Source organism: Perca flavescens, chromosome 3 (genome assembly GCF_004354835.1).
Source record: "Perca flavescens isolate YP-PL-M2 chromosome 3, PFLA_1.0, whole genome shotgun sequence".
Taxonomy (NCBI): domain Eukaryota; kingdom Metazoa; phylum Chordata; class Actinopteri; order Perciformes; family Percidae; genus Perca; species Perca flavescens.
This window is the reverse complement of record NC_041333.1, coordinates 11,063,054-11,086,420: the sequence shown is the minus strand read 5'-3', so window position 1 is coordinate 11,086,420 and position 23,367 is coordinate 11,063,054. Positions and strand designations below refer to the sequence as shown.

Below are 23,367 nucleotides of genomic sequence, written 5' to 3'. Positions count from 1 at the left end.
TGGAAGGTATTTTCAATATAGGTAGTCTATCGATCAGGTTTCCCTACACTGTGCCAGAACAGACCAAAATTATAATTCAATTTGCAGCAATTCCCGAGAGTTTTTTGCTTTTTCACCGGCAGTCGTCATAATTTGGCGTACCAAAAAAACAACTGCCAGGTTCATTAACATACTGATCAGAATTCATGAGGTGCTTTGCATTGACTATTTATGGTTAAAAATGTGTGTGTACAGGGTGGGATAAGAGGCTGATTCATGTACGCACACTTGTGATTTATAAAGGGAACATGGCTTACAGGTGTGTGTACGCACGGTTTTATAAACATACCGTACATACACTTTTAGTAAAGATCCTACGAACAGTTTTATAAATGAGACCCCAGGTCATTTCAAGTATGTGTCCAGCAGTTAGTGTGGAAGCAAATGGATTTCATATCGTGGCCCTCTCCCCTGGGAATCGTCTCACTTTAGTTCTGCTCTCAGATTCAGCTTTACTTTTTAGTTATTTGCCCTTTCAGACTCCAAGAGCAAACTGGCCTTTTTATTTGTCCTCTGCACTGCATTTTTAACAATGAAAATGTAAGTGGGATTAGTGGGACCTCAGCAGCAGCAGTTATTGCATTGATTTGGATCATGGTGTAGTTGTGCCTTGTGACAATATTGGGTCGTTGTTGTTCAAAATCAAAAAGAAAATCAACAAATGGCAAGAAAAGCAAAATGACTTATAAACAGTGAAATGAATAAACATTTTAATCTTATCACTAATACCATTTTCACACCAAGGACCTTGCGTTTATCGACTAGGCGACCCTCAACATAGTCATGACGCAATTATTTGCATAAATAATAATACAATAATAATAATAATAATAATAATAATAATAATAATAAACAAATGGTGCGATGGCAGCAGACATGTTTTCAGCTACAGTGGAGCTAAACAACGATTTGAACAACAACATGGATATGGTGCAAGATTTGGAGGTGTGAGAGCTCTGCCGTCTGTGGTGAGAGAGAATTTAAATGGCGGATGATAGAGGGGGCGGCGAGGGACAACGTGGTGTATTAGAGAAGAATTAGCATAACAAGGCTAACATTACTGGATGAGAGAGGCATCCGCCGCACACAGAAATGAGTCACAGAGAAAGGTATGGCACTGAGAGAGCGGTTCATAAGTCAATAAGTTCATGACCACCACATGACTGGCAGATCTGTGCAACAATATTTTCGGACATACTGCTCTCGCTAATCCAGTCCAGGTTCGGGCGGACAGGCAAGCGAAGAATTGACATCGCCAGCAGAAGTGATGGAATTACCGTTACATGTAATTTGGTCGGTGATATCATGGCAAATGATTTGCATCGACCATAACAACTGTTACATAAACCAGTCTAGCACAGTCAGCAGGATACTGGTGAGTTGATTTGACTAACCTGACTATCTCCTTAGAGATGGTTTTCCGCAGAGCTAATCTTCTCCACTTTTTCCTCTGTGTTTACTCAGAGGTTTAACTTTGAAAACTTGATCAGCCAGCTAGTTAGCTTGCCCAGTCTAGCAGAGTCAGCACGAGGTTAGCAAAGTCGGCAGGAGACTTGCAAGTTGATTTCCTGATCCTAAGGGACTAATCGCCACATGCCATCACTGTCCAACATCAAACAACTAACATAATTAAAATAGACTATACAGCATAAGTTTTGTGGAGCTGACGGAAAGGCGACTGGAGATGTCCACACCTTCCAACATGTTAGCATACTTGCAATATGCCACAATATATGAGCTCTGGCATGTCTGCATTTTTTAGAGAATGTGCAGATTCTAAAACTAAGACATATTTTATGAGTGTGACAAAGTGGGTGATGCACTGACCACTTGTCCCTGTGCTTATGTATATTTTTCCATATTTATTTTACACATTGCTTTAGTTATTTTATATGATATTTATTTCACACATAAAGAGTAATTTGCAGGTTTGCAAAGTTAGTTTCTTTCTACATAATACATTTCTTTGTTCTTTTGTTTGGTCTACTGTGCAGAAATGTTTGGAGAGGAGCCGCTCAGCAGCAGGGTGTATTTGTAGTATTGATGATGTCATCACTGACATCACGGGAAAGAACCAAGGGATGGGGGTTTCATGTGTATAGTGATTAGTCATGTTTGGTTTATTCATTTGAGGGGTAATTGGGTGGAAGTAGCATACCTTTGAAAAGTGTTCTTTATCTGCGTAGTATAATTAGAACTGTCTAGCTTTTTTCAGAGTGTGGTATTGTTCAAATGTTTAGAGAATTCCCCCCAGGATGATAGTGGTGCAGTCCAGGGCTGATTGAGAGCCCTATAAAGGCAGTGCCATCCCCGTACTTAGAGAGAGGGAAGCTTTGATGATGCAAACATGGACTTACAGTGATTGTGGTGTACAAAGAGAAGGTTGGAGCAGTGCTGATATACTGTAAGTGTGTGTTTTACTAACTTTTTGGGACAGACTATTGGCGAAGCCTTGCTGCTCAAATGCATGCTTTGTCTCATGTCCATTTAGAGTTTGTTGTTTTGGCTCCAGTTTTCTTGTGATTTAATTTTCTGAGTTATGTGTGGCTCCCCTGCAAATAAATCTGCACTTGTTTGAATTCAAGAAGTCTGCCTGTCCACCTTTGACACTCTGGCTATGCTACATCACAGTGAGTTGTACTCATTTTCTGTCCTGTTTGAATGAAGTGTGTTTTATGATGGAGTTACATTCAGAAGGTATACATTTGTATTCTGTTTAGGTGCAAGAATACCAAACCAATTAGAGCAACAAAACCAATTGGAGCTTACCGAAGCAGACGCTTGAGCCCAATGCATCCTGGTACATGTAGGCACAGCTGCCATGGCTCTGGAAGCACGAGAACTCACTTTCTCAGTCAATGTAGCACTCTTCAATGGACTACATATACCATTAGTACTGACCTTCACAGTAAATTTGCCAGGTTTTCCTTTAGTTTTTTTTGGGGTTTTTTTTGCTTGTAGTTGGTCTCTTTTGTATTTTAAAGGTGTTCTTTCAACTTTGGAGGTGGATAAGAAAGCCTTGAAGAGTAAATTATTCGTACTGCCAGAGGCTCTACAGTTCTTTAAAAGATGACAACAAAAAGTCTACCTTAGCTTTGTGTTTATAATGTCCATGATCTCATAATACAGTTTCAATGTGCTCTGTTGTATGCTGTGATTTTTACAGTGGCTAATATGACACTGCAAGTTTCAGTTTTTAATTTTATCAAAAAATATTCCCCTCTTCCCACGCACTACCCTCAGTATTCTTGCAGTGACTTAAAAAAACTCTGCTTTAAAGCCTGATGGCATCAGAGGTTTAAGTCACACATTGGTTCTGTTTTTCTGCTTTGGGAGAGGAGCTCTTCATGATTGCAATTACTCTCTGGCCTGTTTTTAGGCAAAGTGAACAACCGGAAGATTCAGAAATTGACTTGAGTTCCCCCTCCACTGGCTGCAGAGACTTTATTTGAAATAAACTTTTTGTGACATGTTGAGATTACAGCACCGCGTAAATAAGGTGAAGCGGATCTTAACTGTTGTGCGGATAAAAACACTGACATTTATGTTGATTGTCAGGACTTTAACCGTTACTTCACTTTATCTGTTGAAATCCAAAGAGATAAGCGTACAGAGCCAAAAAAAATATTAAATGTGTTTCATTGGTTTTTAGTTCTAGGATGCGGTTGAATAATTTAATTTGTGGTGTTCCTATTCTTATATATATATATATATATATATATATATATATATATATATATATATATATATATATATATATATATATATATATATATATATATATATATATATATATATATATATATATATATATATATATACACACACACACACACAGCAGATTTTCTATGCTGTGTTCTGATAAAATGCAACCCCCATCCTTGGCCTCTCTGTCTATTTCTCTCTCCTCCCCCCACCCCCTTGTGCCACTCCACTTAACTGGACTGGACCATCCTTTACAAAGAGGAAATGCTGCCCCACAGTTCCTTGCCACAGCAACATTTAACCATACGGCCATTCCTGAAAACTTACAATAAACGTGACCAGCAAAGGATGCACATTGATAGTTGCGTATTCTAGATTCTAGAAGTATAGCCATAGCCCTCTAAGATGTTGCTATTGGTGTATGTATACCCACTGTAAGGTGCCTAATTTGTGTATACAGATCCCCTCTGCTCTTCTCCTCTGAGCTGTGGACCTTTTTTAGGATTACACTGCAGTCAAGTGGGACCAGTCATTTACCAGAGGAATAGGTGTAATGTGGGCATTTTATAGTTGACTCAATTTCACTATAGTGAATCAAATTAACCGCAGAGATTTTGAACAAAACAGCGAGCACACTATATAGTGCACTATTTCTGTGATAGGGAATGGTTTTGAAGCCCCTGCATATTGTAAAAAAAAATGTTAATTCTCCTCATGGGAATAAAAAAAGAAACCTTTGCACAGAAATCCTTCCATTTTCTTTATCCAGCACTCCACAACTAACTTTCCATTCACATTGAATGCCTTTTTCTTCCTCATTAATGTAATTGGATCACACAGAAATGCGTTCATGTCATTCTTACATTTGCATCTCTGAAACGGACACCCTAACCCAAGCGGCGATACTGTAGAATCCTGCCCAAGATGTTATCGGAGTCCCCAACACTATCAGCCAAACATGTCTGTTTGCACTTGTCCAGGAGAGAAAACCGACTTAAGAGGAGCTTTTATTGACTCAAATGTAGCACTCACGGTCAAAATATGCCCCAGCAACATTTACAATGTCCAATTTTGAAACATTCCGCGATGTCCCTCTATTGTTATAAAAGGCCAGCATCCCATTGCTTTTTAGTTTCACAAACCGAGTCGACTTGAGGCACGTGGAGTAAAATATTACCTTGTAGTGGATAAAATGATCAAACTCTTAAAGAGGCTACACAAAAATGGCTTCCATTTAATCACTTGGACTATGTTAGGCTCTTCATGGCACACAAACTAAATGTTGCATTTTATTAGGTCTCACATGTGACCTTCTTCTCATCTGTGGCCTCTTGCAGGGTTATATAACTCAGACATCCCTGCAGCCAGTGAGACAGAAAATGTCGTCTTCAGTTCACTGAGGCATACCAACCCCTGACAACCATTACTGTGGCCCCGTGCTTCCTCTACATTGTGAGCATGAATACATTTCAATGACTCCCACATGCTCAATCTTTCATGACAGGGATGTGTGTGAAATCTTAAGCCAGCCTCCCTACCTATAGTGTAGTGCCAGGTGCACAGCACGCAGAATCAAGATACTAAGCTGACTGTCAGAGGAAGAGGCGTTTAATTTTTTACACAGTCACAGCTTTCTTCACCTAAATCCTGCATTTTTTTTTTTTTTTTTTTCACAGTCACAGCTTTCTTCACCTAAATCCTGCATTTTTTTTTTTTTTTTTTTTTTTTTTTTTTTTTTTTAAAAAGTAATAACTCATCTTTTATGAGGAAATGTCAAAAACAAGCATGAAATAAAACCTTGCAATGAGAAAATCAAGAGTTGGGGATTTGGTTCACTCTACATTAATAAGTAGAAGATCCTTTAGTGATAATTACACTTTTGGTTTTTTTAATAGTGATAAATCCCCTATAAAGAACAGTATCAGGCTCTAAGCACTAATCATCTTACTGTGCAAAATCAATTGTAATGCAGTCTATTGCCACATTGATGGTGCCACCACTAAATATGCAAGAGAGCATAGTCTAATGATGCTTGCCAATGGGGGCTTGAGTTGATATCATAACAGATTGCACTTGAGTCAGGGTCTAGCCAGTGGGAGAAAGGAGCAGCTTCTTTATTCATGTAGAAAATTGCAAGCACAAAGAGGAGAGGTAAACGTCATGGATGGGAGAGAGTTGTTTACACTCTCTAAGGGAAATTTTACACTTCAAAGGAGTAACAGTCTCCGTTTTGACAGTGAAAGATAAAGGTTATTTGAATTTTATTTTTTATTTTTTTTCCCCATTATAGTTTCCAATCCAAGAAGCCATTATTGGTCCTGTAAGTATCTCGGTCGTATACTGTATATTTCTCCTAACTCTTATCATAGCACTATTGTGATGAATTTGCAAATTTAAACAATAGTGTGTCATCTGTGAATGTTAACTTTCCCTTTCAATCCTCACATCCAGCAAGCCCTACATACTGTGTGGCACATCAGACTGTGAATTTGGGATTCTTATTAAAAAAAGTGACAAATGTGGAGTGAAGTTTAAGTTCTGGGCTATACAGTTGCTGGCATGAATGATGTTGCAGTGGCTGACAAGAACAAATGAAAGATAATCTAGATTTATTATCAGAATGATACATAAATCATACATTTCTGTGAAAAATGTTTTAATACATGCAGCACTTTTCCTCTGATGCAAGGGACTGTCACCTGTAACTCTGGCCAGAAATGTCTCCCCTCAGCCCATTTATTTCACATCCTGGACTGAAAAATCATAAAATATATTACACAAATCAAAAAAAAGTTAAGGAGACTGCTGTCATCTGTCACAAAGATGAATTTGCCTCAAACAGATGTCTACCAGTTACAGCGCTCGAGTCACGCAGCTCGCAGACAAAATGTACTCTTCGAATAATTACGACTCAAGTCTGAAAGTGTGTACGCTTTGTATTCAAACCACTTTCCTCTCAAAAACTCAGTTGCAAGCTGTTAGCTGAATGATTCGTCAAATAAGTTGTCATTTCCTTTCTTTTGATGTGCAGTGTTTTGTCGTCTTTCGTGAGAGCCCTTTTCAGATCTCTCTTTCAAAACATTTCTATCTGCGCTAATAAGATGAAAAGTGGTTGGAGGCATAGCTAGCATAAACCTCCTCTTTGCTGAGATTAAAGCACTGTCTCTATGATGAAAGAATATTTTGCTAATTTTCATCCATTTCATTCTCCGCAATGTCGGCCCCCATTGTTAGGATTGTGTTGGTGTGGCAAATTTGAATGTCTGGGCCAAGTGTGGTGGGGAAAATGCACAGTTGCTAGGTTGGCATAAATACTCAAATACTTTAATCTAACAGTTAAAAAAACAGCAACATTGCATGACCGTGTGTATTGTGCTAATTGAGTTTTAGGACGGGGGGGTTTCAGGTGTGTGTCGCTGACTGGTGCTTTCATGTTCTAGAGTTGCTAATGTGGTGTTGCGCCCCATTTCTCTGATTAAAAAGCTTCATGAGTGCATTTGACCATTCAGTGATTTCTACTGTTATGCTAAAATGTACATGTCTAACTTGCAGAGGTGTCAAAAGTATTCACATTAATTACTCAAAAGTACAGATACTAGGGTTTGAAAAGATTTCTATAGAAGCTTTTTACTCAAGTAAAAGTACTGGTTTCAAAACTACTTTAAAGTAGTAAAGTATAGCCCCACAGGGGCCTACAGTGCACTACTCCACCAACCCAGTCTCATGGCAGTACGTGATGAAATGGTCACGTTGTGTATTGCTTAGGCCACATGGTCAAAATGAAATTATTTATTAAAAATGTAATAACTTTTAACCATAACTTATTTTACCAGTAAGTTCCTGTTAAACTACAAAAACAATCACTGGATGAGAACGAGGCATTTTACAATAACTTTGAAAGCACCACGAGGCTGGCGAGGCGGAGTCTGTGGTTTTTCAGACAACTGCAGCTACAGTCTGGTGTTCCAATCCTCTACGGTGAAAATAAACGCCATATTAGCACCAGGTCTGTGCAGGTGTGATGGATCGCGTACAAACCGATAGGGTCTCAGAATGGTATGTTTATACTTCTCATCCAACCACAATCAAATTCACTCTATCTGGATGGCGCGATTTATCTGTACTAGGGTTTTTTTTTTTTTTTTTTTTTTTTTTAAAACAGTAAAATTGTAAAATAATTACTCCAGTGAAGTATAAATACCTAATATTTCTACTTCAGTAAGGTAAGGAATTATTATTGTTATTTTTTTGACATAAGCAAATGGAGGAAGAGTGTAATGAGCGTGTTACAGTTCAGTGTTCCCTGAGTGTCTACTTTTTTTTTTTTTTTTTTTTTTTTATCTGGCTTTTTTTTTTTTTTTTTTCCTTGAGCAATATCAGTGTGAGGCAATAAAACATCCAGGTCCACCTGAGAGAAGTAAAAAGAGAAGAAATTGCCTTGTGCTCAGTGGTCCATAGAAAGGGAAGAAACCGAAGCACAGCGCTGCTGTTCCCTTTTTTGTACCAATAATGTGTGTTTACATACACGTCCTCATGATTGGGGGGTCAATCCTCTAAAACAAATAAAGCACGTAGAGGAGCTCTGCCACCACATTCTGCTATACACAAAGGCATCCTCTCGCTCACATCAACTATATGTTCAATGGTATGTATGGCCTGGCAAACATAACATTCATTGTCAGGTATCCATTCTCCAGCTGTCTTCTTACACTGAATAGATAAAAATAAAATGCTGTTCTGTTGATATGCCATTAGATTTCAGCAACCAAGTTGCTTGTTGGAGCTGCAGCTGAATGAATAATCTGTAATATTACTATAGGGACTGAGCGTGTGCCTGTGTGGTAGTTAATTTACAATACAGATACCTTAAATTAGACATAAAACAATCAGATTTCCAGGGAAATAACATTGACAATAATTACATATATCAGTCATGCAACATTCCTTTGAATAATGTAAATCCTTTTCTACATTTTGAGATATAACACTGAACGATACATGATCTAACAGTTAAAGGTAACTACAGTATCAGATGGAATACTTTTCCAAGCAAGGTACCCAATATTCTTAAATCACGTTGTTCGCTGAAAACCTGCGTCGCTAATGCCTCCTGTATTTCATTATCCTCACATCTAATCGGCGAAGAGTGCATGAAATTAGATTGTAATCAGGTCACAATTTTGTGTGGCTCCTGAAATGTCAGTGATATTGGAGAACATGGTGAAGGATGCTCAATGTGATGTGAAAAGACAGTGAACATACTGACATGTGCATCCCACACAGGTATTTGGAACACTCGCACTTGACTATAGTCAGGCAATTATGCAGTAGTGTAAGCTCGCAGGAAGGGCTGGAGTGGAGCTGCCCACGCTGTAAACTAAAAGGGGAATAAAATAAATATAAATAGTGGTGCAGTGATTGTCTCAGTGCTGCCATGATTTTTCTCACATTCCCTAAATTCTGTCAGTAAAGTTAAATTCAAACCCATAAGTGAGTTGTGGCCATTTTAATTGACCATGTTCCTGCAAGAGCATCTATAGGTGACACTCATGGTATTTTGTGTAAATTTGTATTTACTAGCATAAAGAATTTTTTTTTTTTTTATTTTAAATACAGAAAATCCGTTAAGGCAGAAATCTGAATAACGCATCTTGAACAAGAGAAAAGGAACCACATTGCAGTGTATGAAACTGAATGTTGGGATCCTTTTTGTAGCAGTAGCACAACTAGCCACAACTTCAGCCTCTTTGTGTCCAAAGGCTTGTCGTTGGTACAATTTGGAAATGTGCAATTAAAAATCCTTAAGACAACACACAGCTATGCTTTCTGAACAACAAACTTGAGTTCCTCACTATAAACAGCCATGATTCCACACCGCTGTGTTCTGGCAATTCACTTCAAGATTTTTGAACGAGACGTCATCATATCGTCAGACACTTATAACAACCTGAGCCTGTCAGTGGTAAAAACAGCAATTTTAGTGGACATTGACAGTGCACATTTGCCCTATAGCAAGGGTCTTCAATGTTTTTTAAGCAAAGGACCCCTTAACTGAAAGAGACGGAGCAGGGACCCCCTACTACATATATTGTCTAAAATGAAGTTGCATATTAAACTGGGCCTACAATAATGTGTAGGGTGGCCTAAAGCCTTTATACAATAGCTTAGTATTCTATGCAAAAAAGGTAGGTTTCCAAAAAAAAAGTGGGCTTACCTTTTTTTTTTTTTTTTTTGCATAGAATACTAAGCTATTACAGTAAAATAGCCTAATAATTGTTGGCATTATTTTATAAATCAGGTGTTTAATGTTACACATGTGGCACAGTGAATCCTTAGAATTAACTTCATCTGTCGGTGGCTACCTTAGTGACCACCTTAAATATAGGCCAGTAAGCAGTGGGGATTTATATTTGCTAATATGTTGGATTCATGTTAAGACTTTTTTTAATTTTCAAAATAAATTAACAATTATTTGGAGGCCCCCCTGCAGTGACTCTGAGGAGGTCCCGGACCCCCTGTTGAAGAGCCCTGCCCTATAGGGTTACATTGCAGCCTGGTTCCTGGCTGCTAGTTAAAGCGCTCTCACTTAATGCTGGACCATTTTCAAAGATTTTTGTTCACATTAGTCAGGGGAGACACAAATGCGTGGGAAAATAGGGTCCAGGTTAAAAAAATACCATAATTACCCTTTAGGTAAAGGGACAAATTCAGCCGGTGTTACCTGCTGTCTGTTCTTTGAGATGTCATGTTAAACAATACAGCATACCCATCTTGGAGGTGTTTAATAAAAATCAAGTCTCGTTGGTGAAACATTCTGTGAATTCAATCTGAAAGGGACAAATGGAGGGACTTTGTTCATTAATAGCACTGGACTGTTTTTATGAGAGATGGGGAACATGTATTTCACTTTTGGGATTTTTTCACATCAGCATACAGTACATAGATTTTTACGCTGGAGGTGTTCATTTTAATATCCTAGGCCATTTGTTACCATGAAAGCAAGAGCTGCTAATCAGCATTTTGAAAATGACATAAGCTCCCAGGAAAATAAGAAGAGGAGCTGCTCACGCTTTGTATACCACGATCTAAAGCTTGCTAGGTAAAACCTTGGTCATTTTCAATGCTTCTTTACTAAACCACAGCTGACCCAGGAGCATTTCAACAGGGAAAACAGTCTTTGTGTGCCTTCTACCTCCTTCCTGTGAACTCCTTTCACTGTGAGCTCACTGAAGGAAAAGCTTGTTTTAAATTGGCTAACCTTCATAATTCCTCACAGGTCTGCCCTTCTATATGAATGAAGATAAACATTCAAACTTTTTTATCTATCTATCTATCTATCTATCTATCTATCTATCTATCTATCTTGTGTGAAATTACTGTTTTTCTATAGCGAACACTCTTTCCAGCAAGCTTCCTCTGGAAAACTACTCTGTGAAATAATGCAATTATGGTGTAAACACACCTGTAAATAGCATCAACGTGTCCCAAGCAAAACCTGTGCATGATTGATGGACAGTTTGTTTAATATAACAAGCTGCAGTTAAAGAGAGACACCTCCTGCCAATGTGCGGCACCTGTCAGCTCCCACAGTGATGCTGTCTTCGGATTGTATAGAGGAACATGTCAAACATTTGAATTGACAAATGTGAACAAATACCAATTGTGACTAATGTTGGTCTTACAATCAGGAAATGTAATATGCAGTTTTGCTCAGATGTTAGCATTTTTAGTTGAGTTTACTGAATTAAATCAAAATGCAGTATGTGATTATTCAGTGGAGGGACCATTTCTGTCTGCCTTCTCATTCAGTCACCTTTGAGGTTTTGCACTTCAGCACAAATTATCTAAATCTCAACTGTGCAGAGCTTTTAAGTTGTATGTATTTGATGTACATTCCAGGTAGAGTTAATTATTAGAATATAGCTGAAATGAAAGCTTTGCATGTGGAGATCCTTGTTAATGAGAAACCACAATGCTGGCTATAAGACATTTGGACGTTTTCTTTTTTTTTTTTTTTTTTTTTTTTTTTTTTTTTTTTTTTGTAGCACAGCAGGCTGCGTTTCCCTCATACAGCTTTTCAAGGATGAATGTTTTCCATTACATCCATTGTGCATTACTTATCCACAGGAAGCCACTCGTGGTCTGAATAGCATTGACCTGTGATACCAGAACCTGTCATCATGACATTTCTTTATGAATCTTTCACTGGGATGAAAGACTGTTTCAATGTCCCACCATACAGTTTGGTAGTGAAGAGCGAATGGAAGTGTGCATACTGTCTGAAAGAGAAGTTATTATAATAAAACTTTTGAAATGATATGTATTGTAAGGTCTACTCACTTCAGGGACAAGTTATTATACTAAAACTTTTGAAATGATATGTATTGTAAGGTCTGCTCACTTCAGGGACAAACTGTTTCCCTTTGACACATCCTGCATATACTGTAACATGTCTATTTACACCACATAAAGACTGCTATTATTAGAGTTATTACTATTATTATGACTCAGTCCTCTGTGTAAGCATCAAAGTGCTTCTGGTCATCAGTTCTTTTTCATTTTCTTACAGTATATCTCAAGATTTAGATTCTGTTAAAATAAAACCGAAGTTCAACCTTGTATTATATAATGCTATAACAAGAAAGTTCATGCCAGTAAGCCCCATAGGTTTTCTCATAGAGATACGATGAAAGTAATCCATTATGGCTTATCAAACATCTTTACTTCAAGGACCCCCACATACACACTAACAGAATATGAATGATGTTTCTTGTGTTTTACACCAGTGATTCCCAACCAGGGGTACTTCTGCTGTTGCCAGGTGGGACGTGGAAAGATTGTGGTGCAGCTCAATTTATTAGAAAAAAATATGAATTATAATTTGATTAAAAAAGATCTATCAGCTGTAACACCTAAACACTAGATGTTGCACTTGTGTAAGAGTGCTTGAAAACTAGTTGGCAAGCGAGCACAGAAGTTTAAATAGGTAGCCAAAAGTAATGACTAAATGGTACAAATAAATCGCTAAAAGTAATTGCTAGTATTGCGAAGGTGGCTGAAATGGTTAGCAAAAAGTATGCTTACTAAAACTGAATTGAACTAACCTGGAATTGTCGTCAGTATGCAAGTCATCTTACCTATTAGTAAAGGCAGGAGTGTCTGCCTACAGTAGTATGCATGTCATTGAGAAAACATACTTTACAAAGTCTGAGTAAGCACTGAGCCACCCTTCTAAAATGTATAGACACATGATTAATCCAACCAGTTACAGCTCAGCTGTTTTTTGCTGATGTGTGTTACATTTACCTGTGCTTACCTAATGTGTAATCCCTTCAACCTCAAAGAAAAATAAAATGCATAGATGTTTCTCCTTTTTTTTTTTTTTTTTTTTTTTTTTTTTTTTTTAAAGGCGTTTCAGCTGACTAACAGTATTACCTCTGAACACCGTGCATGTTAATTTGAGTTTTGGTTAGGACACCAGCACACAAGGAACTGAATTTGCAGTGTGACCGCCTCTGGCACATTAATTAGAAAACAGCATAATCAAATCTACAGTACATTAATGTGACATGATTTATGCTGCTCTGCATTTTGGACTGCAGGAAATTATGGAAATAATGTTTTTACATCAGGAATATGAAATATCAAAATCTTGTCATTCATGCCAGGAGTTTTGCCAAATGCAAAGCTACTGCAGAATGAGAAATGGTACTGGAGGATACATATTCTATTTATCTGTTATTAGTGCAAAACGTTCAGTCTTGTAGCTTTTTGTAGTTTGTCCTGCTCTTGAGAAGAACCAGAGCTGATATTATTATTTATATTCATGGGAAGTCTGGCACTACCACTCTTAAAGGGGCTGTACTTGATATTCAGAAAAAAAGTGTTTTGGGATTGCTTCCACATGGCTCTTACAGACATTTAAACTTGTCAAATAGTGTCGCTTTGTCACTAGTGTTGAGGGAGGAATCGATACGGCGTAGTATCGCAATATTGTCCTTCACAATACTATATCAATCCACAGACACTAAGTATCAATCTTTTTATTACATATAATAGGGATGCGCAGTGCAAGCGTTGGTTGGAAAAAAATTCCAAAGTTTGGGCAAAACCAAACCCCGTCAAAAAGCCCAATGTCTGGCCAAATCCGTACCCGAACCCTGGGTTCGGTTTGGCCGAACATTGGGCTTTTTGACGGGGTTTGGTTTTGCCCAAACTTTGGAATTTTTTTCCAACAAACGCTTGCACTGCGCGCACTAAGCTGGTCGACATAATGTAAGAGGACCGTTCAATGCAGTAGGCTGTAAGAAAGTGAAAATGGAACTCGCGAGCAGAAAAAGCACCGCCCAGCAGCACCCCAAGCCCACTCTGCCCCAGCCAAAAGAAAGCGATCCAAGCCGAGCCACACGCCCAACGCGCAATGCCGTCCTGTCCCGTGGCAGCAAGGATCCCATACAACACGCTACATCGCCGCTGCCAAAACACCTGCGCATGAAACATCCAAAAGAATACGAGCTGCGCATAAAGCAAACCACAGACAGCAGCCAAAATGCAGCAACCCCATGGATGTATTAAGAGAATGCAATCCCAGATATGGCAAAGGAAGGACAGTCGCAGCTAAAAAGTTGTGTTAACCAGACAGTCTCTCCCGGGCTGTCAGCCGTTCTCTCGGAGTCTGCTCCTTGTTAGCTAACGTTAGCTTTCTAATTTCACCCATTTTCTGACGGTTGACTGTGTTGGGGTGGAATAAAGTGAGACGTGCAGTGCCGTCTTGGTTCCAGCATTGGAAGTCTGTGCTTTTATTTTAAAGCCAAACCTGAGTCTAGACAATATAAGAAACCCTCGGTTACACATTTAACTATTTTAGAGGCTGTGGACGTTGTTTACTTCATTAATGTGTTTACTGTGTTAATGGACTGAGGATGGCAGTAGGGTTCGATTTCGGGTTCGGCAGAATCTTAACCAGTGGATTCGATATTCGGCCAAACCCCAAAAATCAAGGGTTCAGTGCATCCCTAATATATTGCACATGAGAATTGAACTTTTTGGTACTAGAATAATGAAATAAATTGCTTTTTCAGTCCACTAGATGGGGCAGTTGAGGTTTTTTTTTTTTTTTTTTTTTTTTTTTTAAGTGAGATGAACAAATTGAAATAAAATGAACTTTTTTTTGTGGATAAAACAGATGTTGACAATGTTTTCATTTTGCCAAAAAAAGGTAAATTGCAGAATATTGCAATATGTTTAAAATCGCAATAGTATCAAATCGTGATGACCTCTTATTGTGGGGCCTCTGGTTATTCCCACCCCCAATTCAGTCACGGCCCTCTCTGTCTGATACTGATGCACAAGGGACTCACATGCACTAACATGTACGTGTGGCTAGACCAGCTATTAAAGCCAAGAACTGAAAAAGCCAGATTACAAGACACAGAGTGCGACTTCATTTCCTGCTTAGGACGCAATCTTTACATGGTAAATAGTTGTTTACTTCTATATTAATGTTCTAAATACATAGTACAGCCCCTTTTTTAATGATTTAAAACACAGGCACATACATCGTGTTTGCCTAGTTGTGCAGGGATTGGAAATTGAATGTCCGTTTCAATTATTCAAAAACCAATTACACAATTTAGTTTATTACTCTACCTTGATGTTTTCATGACTCAGCAGTTCATAACCTGATATGATAGCATTGCACATGTGAAACCAGAGGGAGTTGCCTTGTAGGTAAAGAAGGGCACGGTCTATGTCTTGGTGTAAATGCTTTCATTAAAATATGTGCAAATAAACCTTGTATGTGTCTTGAATGGAACTGTAAAGATCGAGGGTTGAGCGAGTCCATGGCAGCACATAAAAAGTGACTGAGGCAGCACATAAAGCTCTACTCTACAGTAGATGTGCTTTATATTTACGCCTTCTGTAGAAGCCTAAATCACAAAATGGAGCTATAACAGTGGAAAAAGTGCCATCTCTCTTAATTCAGACCCTACAGATTCCCCCATGTAAAGTTTTGGTGTGTGTAATATGAACTCCTGTCCACTGCAGGAAGAACAAATCAAAACTAAAATGTGAAATCCAAAACTGTTGCCTAGTGCAGTTATTCCAGACTCTATAATGTCATCTCTTCTGCCACTTGCATCCGTTTGGTATCTTGTTGCTATAAAGTGATCACAGACCAGCCTGGTTGGTAAACATGAGCATGCGGTGTGCAGTTTACTGACAGGACTTATTGATATTCAAGTCAAATTCATTCAAAAAGTGTTTCCTGTTGTCCCATTAGAGCCTGAAAAGTTGCAGAGTGCAGCTTTATGTCAAAGTCTAAATTGGCCCCTTAAGGAAAGAATGAAAGAGACTGTACTTAAATAAGACATTAAACAAATGTGCACGTGGAAGTACAAAATGGCATTTTCAAATCCGTATACCTCATTTTGAAATGGAGAACGCACTGCAAAGACCATTTGGCCTGCGGGCTTGGGCAGCAGAACCTCCATTACACATTCATTTGTGTTTTTACTCAGGTTTCCAGGGGCCATGACAAAGCAAAACAAAGAGTGATTTTAAAAAAAAAGCTTCTACCACTAGATGAGTGGATGTAATGCAGATGTAAGAAGCCGCTCATCAACACCTTCACGTAAGTACTTAAATCATTATGTATTTAGAGTTAACGTTAAAAGGGATAATTGTAGTTCTCATCTTGTCAGTGCCACATTTAATGAGGTTCAGACCATTCCGTGCTAAGGTTCAGCATTAAGCATTGAACAAAGAAATGGTTTACACTCAGGATTGGCTCTCCTGAGGTTATGAAAGGCTCAACAATAGCTTAAATCACAGAGCAAACTTCCCTGGCGAGTAATTGCAACACGTTATCTGATGCAGAATATTTTTTTTCTGTACTGCCTCATCACACATCTTTCTCATTGTTGTAGATGCAGAGTTGAAATAGAACCAGATTAGAGTGTCTTCTGATGAATGCATAGGAGATGGCACCTCACAGGTACAGCTTACCACAAAATTACAAATATGGCGAGGTAGCTTGTGACAGGGGCAACAGTGTGGCTAGCGGTGTGCACCCAAGTGATACAAAATACAGCTAGATAGTAAATCACTGGGTATGGCTCCTGGGCTGAGAGCACCAGTGGCAGTCACACTGTTGAGCTGCATTGGGGATGAGGCCCGGTATTGGCAGTGAGCTGAGGATGTGTTTGAAGTGATGAATAGTGGAAGCCTAACACACAACATATCTGGGCACATCCTGTCTCGCTTAGTATACAGCCAGGGTTTGCTTTGCTGGATAAAACGGATTCATCTTCTCAGCCCAGAAGTAAAGCCCTACTGTTTTCTTCCCGTACCGTGTTTCTGCTCAAATGGGAACACTGTCTGCACCTTTTGCTGTGTGCCGAATATTCTGTATATAAATTGCAGTCCTTAAGATGTGACACTTGGAATATGATTCTTGAGTGATGCTTTGTTTGTGTGTCCGTTTGGAATACCTCCCATTCTTGGCACAATCAATGTTTGTAATCTTCCATTTATTAAAACCTAAAACAATCGAGAGGCAAAACAAGAATTTGCCAAATCATGTTTCACTGTACCAGTGCTAGGGTTAGGTATGTTTTTTTTTTTTTTTTTTTCATACCCGTAAACTGTACCTAAATGGATTCTTTAAAGGGGTGATAGAATGATTATATAGGGTTTCACAATGTTCCTTAAGGTCTCTTAATAGGGTATGTAACATTGGTTGGGCTGAAAATTGCCCGAATGCTATTTTATGGGCCCATAACTACCCTGTGAATATGGCCCTATTTGTAACAAGAGCTTTTATTCCAAATATGATATAAACATGAATATTTAGATGAGCTGTGCGCTGATTGGTTTGAGCGAACCACATAGAAACACATTGGAGACTAGACAGCAGGTCTCATATTTCAGACACTTGCAATGTTTCATTACTAAATTCACTTCTGAGACTGTTTTATGCGAGAAATCAACTATATAAAGCTCAAATATGGGCCGTTTTACGAAAATGTATGGCTAATTGCAAATTTGGTAAGACGTGTCGGATTTCAGGAGGTCCACACAGTCTGACGAGACAGTGGCAGCCCCACTGTGCTCCATACCCAGGAGAAAGTCACCGTTTCTGGGTTAGCTACTGGACAACCGGGGCTCCGCGGAGCTGTCCGGCTGCTGGCATAACTATAATATATTTACAGTTTGAATTTCGTCACGCCACTTATAGAACAGCTACCCTAGGTCTTACAAAGCTAAAGCTTGTGTCCAATTTCAATGTAATGCATTTTTTCATGGTTTCAGTGTTTTGCTTTGTATTTCTGTTCCCTGTTATGTGTAAGCCTGTTTTCCTGTTCTTTGTATTAGGTTCTGTTTCCCTATTTGTACAATTCTGTTTAATGTATGTCCCTATGGATTGTTTCTGTACTGTGGGTTTTGTCTCCGTCATTGAGTTATTTTCGGTCTTGTTTTGTATTATGTTTGGTTTCCTGTTTTATTGTGATAGTCCATTTTCTGTCATGTCTAGTTCTACTTCCTGTGTTTTCCGCCTGTGTGATTGTCTAATGTGCTCCACCTGTTCCCCAGCCCTGGTGTCACCTGTCCTGTGTTTGCTCGTTACCTAGTTTATTTAGCCCCTGTGTTTCCCTTTGTGTCTTGTCAGATCATTTTGTGTCATTGCCCTGCTAGTCTGTCAGTTTGTATGTGTCTGCATCAGCTCCTGTTAGTTTCAGTGTTTCCTGTTTTTTGTACTTCCTTGGTTTTTTTTTGGATTTCTTTGTATTTTTCTGGACTTTGTATTTTTGCCTGTTGAAGCCTCAGGTCTCCCTTGGTTTGTTTTTGTTCAATAAATCCCTGAGCTCCAATCTTCTGCCTGCTTGCCCTCTCCTTGCATTTGGTTCCTATTCGTCCCTGCATCATCACACATTTTTGTGAAAAGGAGTTTTGTTAGCTGCTAGTGTCCATTCAATCATATTGGTAGCTAAAGATTGAGGCTAGCTAGCTAGCTACACTTTTGGCATAACTATAATATATTTAGATTGAATTTTGTCAAGTCTTACAAAGCTAACGCTTGTGTCTGATTTCATTAGCTGCTGGTGTCCCTTCAATCCTACGGGTAAAGATTGTGGCTAGCTGCAGGCCCTGGAGCTCCGTCAGGGCCTTGGCATTTAGTAGTCCAGTAACCCAGAAACAGTGACTTGGCGCGGGTATGGAGCGCCATGGGATTCTGGTCGTGACGGAGATCCATTTAGCTCACAGCAAGCCGGGGTCTATGAATGAGGACACGCCGGGTGGCGAGGCAGCACCGGCCCCTGTCACGTTAGCCTGCTGAGCTTCTGCTGAACTGCGACACACAGTCGGACAAAATTTGCAATTAGCCGTCAACTTTCGTAAAACGGCCCATATTTGACCTACGTAGTTGATTTCTCGCATAAAAAAGTCTCAGAAGTGAATTTAGTAATTAAATAGCGGACCTCTGGAGATCTGCATGACCTAGCTAGATTCAGAAGACTAAGCTGACCTCAGGTCAGTGGTGTAACCTATGCAAATGTTGGGGCGTGACAAAGACTAGGAGTTGAGAAGTTGACGTTGCCCATTTTCAGCAGCAGTTTCAAATTGTGAGATTTGCAGAGGAAAGGGGTGTCAATGGTATTTTGAGGTTCTATGTATGTCCTATTTACCCTCCAAACTGTTGTTTTTCCACTATGACAGGGTAAAATCGGTTTTGCATTCTATCACCTTTAATAAAATAAAAGCACAAAATGACAGTTGGAGACATTAACCATTGTTATTGCTAAGGCCATTTGGTCAAATTTTATTGTTTATTTTATTTAAAATGTCATAACTTTTCACCACTTAATTGCTGTTAAACAACAAAAGAACTACAAGATGTCAGAAGGGTACAGCAGCTTGAGTTTCTCAAGGTCCACCATGAGCTTAGGAGGAGCAATTGGACGCACCACAGACGGCACTTAATGGCATTAAATTGTGCTGTGTTGTTCCTCCAACAACTCCAACTTCGCCAGTGGCCATGGTGTCTCAAAGTGCAGCTATAGTCTTTAGCTGCAGACTTTTGGACATCCCGGTGTTGGAATCCTATCCAGTGAAATACAGCCAGAGGTTAGACCAGTTAGCTGTCAGCATTTCAACCGTGTATTAGCCAGCTACAAGCTAACAGTAGGTAAAGTTACCTGCTGCCAAGTGTAGTGTTAACTAGCATCACATGCAGTAATGCTTCTGTTGCCTGTAATGTCGTAATGTTTCAGAGCACCAGAGAGCAGCGCAGGCATTTAAGTGGCACCAAAATGAGCGACCGAAATCTGCGTTGTCATTCGGTCCAGTAGCTACAGATCATTTAGCAACCGGTGCTATATCAGTGTCCAACCCTAACCAGTGCAGAATAACCTGCGCCGAACCTATAACATGGTGGCCATGTTCTTTCAAAACGGTGTCGGAGAAAATTGTTGTAGAATAGCGTGGCAATAGCTTGAATGCTTGAGGTGAGTTAAGCCATCAACTTTCTGTTGTACCAGCCTTCATGAGAGGGACATTTAAAAAGGTCAGTCAAAGGGGGAGTGGTCCAGGATTACAATTGTGAATGCTAATGGTAAGATCTGCCCAACACAGTCCAGAACTAAAGATTTAAACATTAAGAGTTATATTTATTTCTGACACTAAACCTAAACAGAAAACAATCATGAAAGTTTGTTTTGAGGTGTTTAGTCTCTTGGCTGCACTACAGGGAGAGGAATATTGTAGCTATAAATGAAAAAAACTCTCATATGTCAATACATGAGTCAGAGTTTGTGCTCCTTGCTCTCACTGTGTGCCTCTTTCAAGAAATAAGAGGGAATGTAAAAAAGTACATTTTCAGACCTTGTCACAAGGGATTAAATAGTATTAGAACATGATACACAAATATGACAAACTTGTGATAACAGTGACCGAATGGAATTGGAAATGTTGTACCCAGTTTAGAAAATTCCTTTTATATCGCACCGATCCCCACCCTGCTGCCAATGTGATATTTTCAGTTCTTGCTCTGCTGGGGAATATTAGAAAAGAGCTGTTATTCCTTTCTTTTTAACAAGTATTGTTCTAATGTCGGTGTCCTGATATCCAAGTGGTACAGCTCTGTTTCCACCTCATCACCACACCATAACCAATGACATGCAGCTATTACAAGTTTGGTTCATTAGACCAGTGATTTCCAACCAGGGATCCTGGTTTTGCAGTTGCCAGGGGGTACATGGAAAGATTGTAGAGTAGACTAATTTGAAAAAAATAGAAATTGTGATTTAATTAACTAAGGTTATTATGTTAATATATTATTTAAGTCAACTGTAGTCTCACATTGCTAGACCTATCTCTGGCTCCACCACACATACTTTCTGGGATAGAAAAATAAAACATTTTGGGTAGTTTGCATTTCTTTAAACAAATCACAATCGTCTTGGGCGACGCTAAGCTCCGGACACAGCGATGCTGGCTCTGCAAAATAGTCTCTGGAAGGAACTCGTTTTGGTGGAACATTTGCACTGCGCAAAAGAAAATGCCACATACAATATTAAATGAAGTCAACTGCTGACACAATACAGTAACGTGAGCTATTTAAATTAACTGGATACATGATTACACCTCATTTGCTCTTGCCAGTGTATCTCCATGTGTACTTCGTCCACAGCAATCCCACCAATCGTTCCCAAAGACTGTCCCAGTTAGAGAGGAAATGCCGTAAACATTCTTTGTAAATCTTCACAATCATTCCCCAAAAGAACCAAGCAGGCATGCCTTGTTGCAACATCCAAGCCTTTTTGAAAACCATTTTCAGCGTGTAGCTCGCTAGCTCGAAGTTTGTATTTTCAGAACGACAACACAAAGAGAGCGAATTATCAGTTATCCTGGAAATGTACTTCCGTTGATCCAGACTAAGTCAACTGTAACACCAAACACTACCTGTTGCAGTTATGTAAGAGTGTTAAAATTAGTTAGCAAGCAAGCACATACGTTTAAACGGTTTAAGCTAAAGGTAATGAATAAATAGAAGAAATAAATAGGAATGACTGAACAACTCAACTGAATGACTGAACAATTAAACTACAAGTAGAATAGTAGTAATTTGATTGCTGACCAAACCAACCTAAATATTGACAGTTCAATTTTATGAAAAATTCACAATATCCACTTTTATATAATGAATAGTGTTATCCATTTGGAACATATAATCATTGAAGGGGTACGAGAGTTCATCAGACCGGGCTATGTGGGCAGCCCAGACCAAAAAGGTTGGGAACCACTGCATTAGACGAGTAACATCATCTGTGTTTCATCCCCCGAAACTATCAATAATAGTCTGCATAATATTCTAATATGCCATAGGATTCCCATATTCAGAAGTTTCCTTTCATCACATTCGTAATTTATCTGCTTCAGTGATTTCCTAATGGTCAGTATATTGTTGAAAATGGCAAAGTGTGTGTGTGTGTGTGTGTGTGTGTGTGTGTGTGTTATTCTGCTCACTTTTAATGATGATGAATTTTGTACTGGGTTGTTATTTTAACAGCCATATGGCTGTCACTTAGGAATGAATTAATTTTGTTTATATCTTTGGAAAGGTGGGCCTACTCTCAATTACATTATTTGACATCAAAATACAGCGTACACAGACCGTTTAGATCAGTCTGCTGCTCTTATTTCACTAAAGTTAACTATACTTTCTTTGCTATACGGTTCTGTCTGTGTAAACACATTTACATGTTTTTTTTTTTTTTAGGTTAGACACACAATCCCTATTCCAGCAGCCTTTCTTATGGTTTGATACACAGTTAATTGTGCTGCACAAAACCCTGGAGGTGAAGAAGAGATGTTTTCTATATCAATCCCTTTTCACTCAAATGTGCGATGTTTGGTGCAAGCTTATAAGTGAATAATCTGAACTATAGTTCAGGAATACAACTTTCAACAATCAGTGAATACAAATAATAAATGCTGTTTCCTTCTTTATTGTTCCCTGATTAGAAAAAGAAAAGTTAAACACTGCACACGTGTGAAGGATGTACATTATCTTACGACTCTGCAGTCTGCTCTCTTGGCTGCCTCATCAAACAATGCCGTTATCCCAGATCAGCATGTGCTACATGGATAGATAAAAACGTGTAAATTATACAGCAGTTATACTGCAAGAGGCAGACAGTAAATTCTCCCCATCAGCTCCATTAAATCAGCTTCCCTCAACTTTGGTTTGAACTGTTGTATAAGTCTTTGCAGCATGGTGCCTCATCTCCCTTTTAAAATACCTTTCACTTGTCCTCTGTGGAGGTTTGCGATGTCCTGCAGCACATATTACTAAACAGTGGAGTGCATGGATGGACTCCTTTGGAGATCCAAATTCTAATTATGTAAATGAACAAGACTTTATTTTAAGATTGAATGCTGATAGTGAACTTTCCATTTTTTGGTAAAACTTGATTCTGCTCGCCTGGAAGGTCAGCCTCTTTTTTTTTTTTTTTTTTTTTTTTTTCCATTAAATGTCCGGCCTTGAGGTATTGCCTACAAAGTATAATCACTATTCTGCATTAATATGCTGATCAAATCCTGGGTTGCAGGCATAGACGT

General features: G+C 38.9%; 1 long non-coding RNA gene across 1 annotated transcript; it reads left to right on the top strand.

Annotated features, from left to right (window-relative positions):
- The first annotated feature begins 2,370 nt into the window (after positions 1-2,370).
- On the top strand, positions 2,371-3,209 carry LOC114553366 (uncharacterized). Its single transcript, XR_003692298.1, has 3 exons — positions 2,371-2,443; positions 2,625-2,669; positions 2,760-3,209. It is a non-coding gene; the product is annotated as an uncharacterized LOC114553366 (long non-coding RNA).
- Positions 3,210-23,367: the final 20,158 nt, after the last annotated feature.